Source organism: Emydura macquarii, unplaced genomic scaffold (assembly GCF_026122565.2).
Source record: "Emydura macquarii macquarii isolate MOO-44397 ecotype Brisbane River unplaced genomic scaffold, CSIRO-AGI_Emac_v2 contig_3114, whole genome shotgun sequence".
In the NCBI taxonomy this organism is placed as follows: Eukaryota; Metazoa; Chordata; order Testudines; family Chelidae; genus Emydura; species Emydura macquarii.
Genome location: NW_027133251.1, coordinates 6,387,796 through 6,395,748, shown reverse-complemented (window position 1 = coordinate 6,395,748; position 7,953 = coordinate 6,387,796).

Sequence of the window (7,953 nt, the reverse complement as noted above, 5' to 3'; positions counted from 1 at the left end):
TGGATGGGACGCTGCAATTTCTTTCAATGAAGTTACACCAGATTAACATCAGGGTATAAGCAAAGCCTCAAGCCCCAAACTTTTAAAGCCTCCCCGGTGGTAAACACCCTCTGTTCCCGTTAGTTTTCCAACTGATGGCACCGAACATAGCTAAGGACTGGCAATTCAGTGACCTTGCTAGATCAAACCATTTAATTGTGGGTGTGTTTGTAATTTTAGAGCACAACCCAGGGGAAGAGGGAGAGGTCCTGCATACACTGACACCAAATACATGGTTCTCCAACCACCAAGTGAAAAGAAACAGCTGAGCTTCACAAAGCATAGCATAGCATCAATGACCATTGAGGTAAAGAAGGATGATCCAGTGGTTAAGGAACTGGAAGATATCCAGGGTCAAACCCTAGGCCATCACATACTCCTTGTGAGACTAGGGCAAGTCATTTAGCCTCTCTGTACTTCAGTTTCCCATCTGTAAAGTGGGGATAATAGGCACTGCCCTATTTCACAGAGAAGATGACGTTAAAGATGGTGTGGCACTCAGATATTATAGTGGGTCAGATAAGTACCACACTAGATAGGTCCCAAAGCAATGAAGCACATGTTTCAGTGCTCTGTTGAATGAAGACCTAAGCAAATATTTTATTTTCTATTTTACTGGGTTGACAGAAGGGCTTCAAACAAACATTATTCACCCAGGAAAATGGAACTATCCATAATTTTAAGAGCACTTTTACAAGTGCTCCTCTGCCTGCACAGGTAGGCACACGAAGGAGGACCTTCGCAAGAGAAGGACACGTTCCAGCAGCCTGTGTGATGTTTAGTGCTGTTGCTAAGTTAACAATGGCACTTCTGCTCTTTGCAGCATAGATAAATGGGAGGGGGAGCCATTAAAAGCCCATCCATTTTGCAGTAAAAGAGTCGAATGGGCTTTCATGGTTTCAATCAATCCCAGGCTGCTTTTTATGATGGAAAAGACATTCATTCCCTCTTTGACCTTTTTAAAGCTAGGGAGGTTATTGTGTAAAGTCAATAATTAATTTGTAGCTTTAAAATATAGATAGATAGGAAGAGCCCAAAGAGCACAACAAACATTAAGATAATAAAATATTGGCCTTAATTTCCCTCCCCCCTCTTATCTATTCTCTCCCATTCCCAACAGCTGGAGCAATAATGAGGCTTAACAATCAATGGGTTCCTAATGAGAGCAGCTTGCAGAACAGCCACAATAATCAGCTTCTGAAAAATCAATACAGAAGGAAATGTGAAAACAATCTGATATGAGGTGTGACTTCCTTTATTTCCATCTATACTCATATTCCCCATCTCCCTCCCCACATCCTTTCCCCTCCTCGGAGACAGGAAGGCTATCTACAGTTTGGAAGATAATCACATAATTAAGATGTATGAAATGTGTCAGCCTAGGACATGTGAAATACAAATATAATGAAAGAAACAACACAGGCACGTAGAAAAGGCCTTCCTGACCTGAGCAGTAACATTTGCTGCCTTGCATAATATATATCATCATAAAAAATAGACCTTCGTAATAACAGGGCTGCATAAAATGATACACGCCACAACACTAAGGTAGCATCATAGATGGACACCAGAAGGCAAAAAACAATTGTGCTACAAAATATACAGAATAGATGGAGAAGGCACAAAGCAAGATAATCCAGGGCTGCATTCTGTTGTCTTATGCCAATGGATAAACCCACTGGGACTGGTTCATCATCACTCTGTGTTGCTCCAGTTATAAGCCAGGGTAATTTAGTTATGCTATTCTGGCTACTGCCCCGTCCTTAGGCTATGGCTAGGTTATCCCTGTGCCCCAGAGACCCCCAGCTTCTAGAATGGCCCCTTGTGGGCACCTATGTAAAATAGAGCAGCTCCGAGTTTGCTGTAATTTATGGACCACTACAGCAAGCGAGCAGTTCCAAGGTCAGCGGGCCACAAGTGTGTCTTTAAAGCCACCTTTGCACGCCCATCCCCCCAAGCTGCCCTGAGCATCGTCAAGCTTCAAGATTCTTCTCCTTTAAAGCAGTCAATGGAAGCACTCACTGGAGGAAATGCCCAGGAGACAGGCTAAAAGAAAGGCTGTGACCGAGCATGAAAACTCTCTCTTGACAGAGCTGCCCCATTCCCAAAGTGAGGCATTGCTCTGAGCTTTGCGCAAACTTCCAAGTTTTAAATGAAATCTCTGGGTATAAGGAAATGAGCCCATGTTAGTAACTGCATAAGTAATGCAGCCTCCAAAATAGCCCCTTAAACATTGCCAGATGGAAAAGGGTTTTGAAAAACTGTCATTTCTATAGAGAGCTAGCTCAGTGGTTTTCCGTGCATGGAAGGGGGGAATAGAACTTGTCTATTGCCCAGCTAGTATGATAGGAATAGAAACATCTGTTCTGCCAAATTGAATGCCCTCCTGCTTTAGCACTCATACTCCTCTTTAGCATCAAGATGTCTTGGGCTTTAAATGAAATGTCAAATATAATTTGACTTTGGATACAGAAGATATATGGCTGCCCTTGGAGAAACTTGATAACTCAGCGCCCTTCGAGTCAAATGTGTGTCTACCCGATAGCTCACTCCATAAAACCGCTGCCTTGCCCTCCTAGGACTGCATAAAAATCATCAGATTCCAAATGGGCTGCTTGCAATTTATGCAAATAGGCCTATTTGGAAAGAAAACCTTCACATCAGAGAGGCAAAAGTGATCATTGAAAGTTGACTCCGAGTTAAACTCCCAAACCTCATCGCTGCACATCGAGTTAGGATGCAGCAAGGTGTTGGTTGTCACATCGGCACTGGATGGCTCAGCACAGGGTGAGATGTTATGCTGAGCTACACATTCCATTTCCTTCTGGGATTTGGCTTTGGAAGCCAAGTGTGTTTTCAGGTGTTTTAGGTGCTGAGAGTCTTCTGAGATGAGCCTGGTGGAAAGAGCCAGACAAATGTATTTGTGAACCAGCTAGGTACTTGAGGCCTCATCACGATACTTCCAGAGCCCTTCACAATCACTAACGCATTTATCCTCGCATGCAGGGATTTACTATTGTACCCATTTCACTGATGGCAAACCCATGCACAGAGAGACTGTGGGGATGTCTTGACAGCAAAAGCCATGCAAAAGTCTGCCTGAACTAGTTTGAATCCAGTTAGAGTTAACAATAGCAGTGAAGACAATGCAGCACTGGCTTCAGAGTGGGCTAGTTAGCCAAATATGTACCTAGGGCCTGTGCCAGACTTGTATTATCCTTGCTGAAGCCTTCACTGCACAGTCTTCACTATTATTATTGCTATCGCTGCCCAGACTAGCTGGGTTTAGGCCAGCCTGGGTGGTTAGCATAGGCACAGGTTTTGCTGTGTAGATAAGTGTCTTGGCCAAAGTCACACAAAATCTGTAGCAGAGTTGGGAGTTAAGCTCAAGCTGGTTGGAAAAGCCAATGTATCCAACCCAAAATGTGCCACAAAGACACATCAGGTTTGAGAAACTTCTGATGGACCACAGGAAGGGTTCTGACATAAATCCATCTGGTTTTCTGCCAGTCTGCCATGCAGACTACCCTGGGCCTTACATAACGTATCATCAGAGTCTATTGAGATGAGCATGGTAGAAAAGAGCGAGATAGCTGCATTTGTTTACCAGACAGGTACTTGTGGCCCCATTATCTGCTTCTTGCATTGGGGACATGTATTTGTTTGCATCTTCTCTGCTCTGAATGTGTGCATTTATAAAATTATTTATGCACAGGGCAAACTAATGGGTACAATTTAAAAATCTCAAATTATAATGACATGAAGTACATTGAGCTGATTTAGCTCTGTTCTGAACTTTTACAAGATTTATATACACATACACACGCACATGAAAACAAACCCCTGGTCTACACTACAGAATTATTTCGATATAACTGCGTTGCTCAGGGGTATGAATAATCCACACCCGAGTGACACATCTAAATGCCAGAAGGAAATGGAGTGTGTAACTCAACATAACATCTCACCCTGTGCTGAGCCATCCAGTGCTGATGTGACAACCAACACCTTGCTACATACTAACTATGTTGCTCAGGGATGTGAATAATTCACATCCTTAACCTAACCACGGATGTAGACTGCACTATGTCGGCTAGAGAGCTTCTGCAGCCGACATAACTACTGCCTCTCATGGAGGTGGAATTATTAAACTGATGGGCGTCAGCTTAGAGTGTGTTCACCAAAAGCATACAGCCTCTGCAAGTTTGTAGTGTAGACCTCAGTACAGTCAGTGAACCTACTCCCCTCTTTTACATATTGGTTGTAAGAGCTGCTAATCAAGTATTCCAGTCTGATTATTGTCTATTCTGTTTGATTCATGTTCTTATATCGCACCCATCACTGATGGGTGTGACATAAGATCACTGTGATTAGACTGAACCACCCCCATTCCATGATTCGGACGTGCAAGACATTGGAAGAAGAGCTCAATTCATTTAATGTTGCAGTTTTATTCTTCAGACGTTGCTGTTTTTGAAAACCCCAGAATGATAAAGTTCTGAGAGAGTGACAGATTGCACAGAAGGCTATAAAGAAATATGCAATACCCCCGTCAGTCACACAAAATGACAAATACTTCATAAGCCCAAATAAAGCTCATAAGTCGACCTTACCTCTGAAAAGGTCACAGTTGTGAATTTTTTGTGTTCTTATTCCAAGAGCAGGAGGTAATAAGTTTCTTTAAACAGTCTCTGTGCCCTTCAGGCTATCTTCCTGGCATGAGAATATTGAGGGCAGTCACTTAGGGTAGGAAAGAGATTCAGTTAAAACAACCCGCCTTGATCTTCCCCCATTCCTCAAGCGAAGAGACAAAGATGATGCTGCACTTACACACCATCCTTGTAAGTTTCCAATAGGCCATCAAAAAGTCTGGAAGTATTCACATATTCACAAATTCACATATGTACATTTAAAGTCTCAAAATAGTTACTATACAACCCCGCCCAATTCCATCGACTGCCCCATCTGTGTCATTTTTCTCCTCTTCCCTGATCCATTTTCTTTCTTCCCAGTCCAGTGTTTCTCTCTCCCTCATCAATTCCATCCTCCCTCACAGTTCATTAATCTTCCCTTCTCCCAGTACCCAGTCTCTTTCCAGACCCTCAGTTCTTTTCTCCCCGTTTCCCATCTTCCCCCAGTGCTTTAGGTCCCCTTTCCTTAACCAAAAATACCACACACAGGCTGACCTGGGTTCCTCTCCTGTCCACTAATAAATACTATTTCAAAATTTGAACTTGCAATATACAAATAACCAGTGTTCAGCACATCTACAGTTACCAGGACACAGTTACCAGCCTGAAGTTTTTCCTCTTTGTGGAGCTGGTATTGTATTATGCAGATAATCCCAATCTAATTTAGCATCTTCCACAACATCTCTATGCATTTCTTGGTAAATTATTAGACAAAAGGTCATTCTCCTTCCATCACAGCCGTAAAGTTCTTATATTTTCAGTAATTACATATCTCGGTAACATTCTATACAGAACATGAATGGAGACCTCCCTTGATCACACTGCGCTAGACTAGCATTACATGACACTCTGCCATAGCCCTCATCTTTCCATTTTCATACACGTATACAGCACCCTTAGAGAGCAGAAATTGAATTAAGCAGCTATAGGACTGAAGCCTGCCGGAGGTGCTCAGCCCAGCAAACTACTGGGGCTATGACTACAGAAGAGGATAAGGACCTCTGGCCTTTTTCTAAATAGAAGATGGATACAGTGGAATAAAAGCATCAGAGGTCAGTCGCAAACGGTAGCTGCTATGTGGATGGGGGGAGGAAGATCTTTCTGAAGATCAGTTAGGTCAGAGGCTGTGAGACGTCAGTCATAAGATGGCAGACAGCATCATGTAGGGCTATGCAGATGCCAGCCATTCTACTTTGCAAAGGGATTTGAGATTTGAAAAATTGTGTTTTGTTCCAAATAGGAACAAAAACGTGAAAAATTCCTTATGAAAGAAAATTCTGTGAGGAAAAATAATTTTAGATTGTTTGCTTTTTAACTGTTTTCTTACTTTAGAATATATAATAATACAAAAGTAAAAAAAAAAAGATTAGAACAAAAATTTGTTTTAAAAAGAAAACAAAACAAAAAAAAGAACTTTTCCTGACAATGTTAAAAGTGGATATTTTTACGCTGCTGGACCTTCCCCCACTCCCCAGTTTTCCCAAAAATGAAGTATTGGTTAAATCAACATGATTTCGTGAAGCATTTTGATAGCACTGCATTTTCCAACACAGGAAATATTGCCATCTAAGCTTTTCCAACTGAAAGTTTTCAGTATCCCAACCAAACTGCTGAATCTTCTGAGGTTTGTTGATGCAATTTATTCCAGATCTCGTGCAACTCTAGTTCCTAGAACTACCAAATCCAGTACATGGTTTGAGTAGCAACGCGGGACTGTGAGAGTGCTGAGGGAATTATTATAACTATTATTTGTTCCTCTTACTGAATCTGCAAGCATGGCAGGTGCTTTACAAGCAAGAAGACAAAGCACAGGGTGCTATGCGATTGCTGCTTATTTCTTTTATCATAATCATCGTGTTACCTTGTGTGCCTCCCTGTCTATTGTATCAACAGCTAGATATCAACTAGGGATCACATGGAAAGTCAGTGAGGAGTTTTCATGTTGTCAAAAAGTGCCAATTGGCACCCATACAACAAGAAATTCCTCTGAATGATGAGCTAGATGACATAGGTGAGATTCCGTCACCTTTTCTATATATACTCCATAGATCTGAAATATTAATCAGGTGTGTTTCATTATACACAGATGCTTTTCTTTTAAAGCTGTTGGCCATGTATGGACAATCTGTATTTCTTCCTTCTCAGTTTCCTTTTCTCATTAAAAAGCTTAAATGTGGTAAATGGAAAGATTGAGTAAATGTGCTCCTGTACGAGCTAGGATCTTTGCGCTGGGATTCGTATACCTTGGGGGTAGATATTCAGTGGGTGTAAATTGTCATAGCTCCAGTGAAGGCAATGGAGCTATGACAGCTAACATCAGCATGATTATCTGCCCCGTTATGTCCGTGTGTGAAGGGAAGGGTAATGTGCTATAGTAATTTTACTTTTCACTTACAGCATCTTTCAAATGAGGATATCAGAGTATTTTCTACAGGCATGTAAGCATTGTTATCCCCATTTTAGAGACAGTTGAAGAGGCCACAGGAGGTTGATTGACTTGGCCAAGATTGGTTCTATTACCAGCCCAGCACAAAGGCCCCAATATTTCAATGAGTTCCACAAAAGCAGACCCCTTGCACAGAGACCCATTGATTTCACTGAGGATCTGCATGAGCTGAGGGGTCAACTCACATAGACTTCATTGCAGAAGTACGGTCAAAGTCTCCAGACTACCAGTCCCCTCATCTAATAAAGAGAACACATTGCCTTCTCTCCTGGACCCCCCATACAATATAGACCCCTTGGTGCTCGGTACTGTTTTAACCCTCTGATTGATAACAGAACATTGCTGCTTATGCATTATTTTTGAGAGACAGGGATTGCTACCTGGCAAACCTTGTTAAAATCAATAAATACATAACCTTATAAACAAGTACTTCCATAGTTCTCAGAGAGATGCTTCCCCTTTAATGATCCGGCAGCTGGAACAAACAATTGCTCTGATAATACATTGCAGTTGTCATAGAAACACACTTAGCAACAAAGAATCCCTGACCTTTTCCCCATCTGTTTTGAATTTTCACAAAGGCACATATATACATGTAATCAAATGCCACATTTTTGTGGCTCCCAGAGTCCAATGGGGGTTTAAAAGCAGAGGCCCAGACCATTCTCAGTGGGTGTAAGTGATTGACTTCAATGGAGCTATTTCATTTGACACCAGCCAAATATCTGGCCTGCTACCCTGCTTAATAAGATCAAATTAATTTAAGCCATGTCTCTG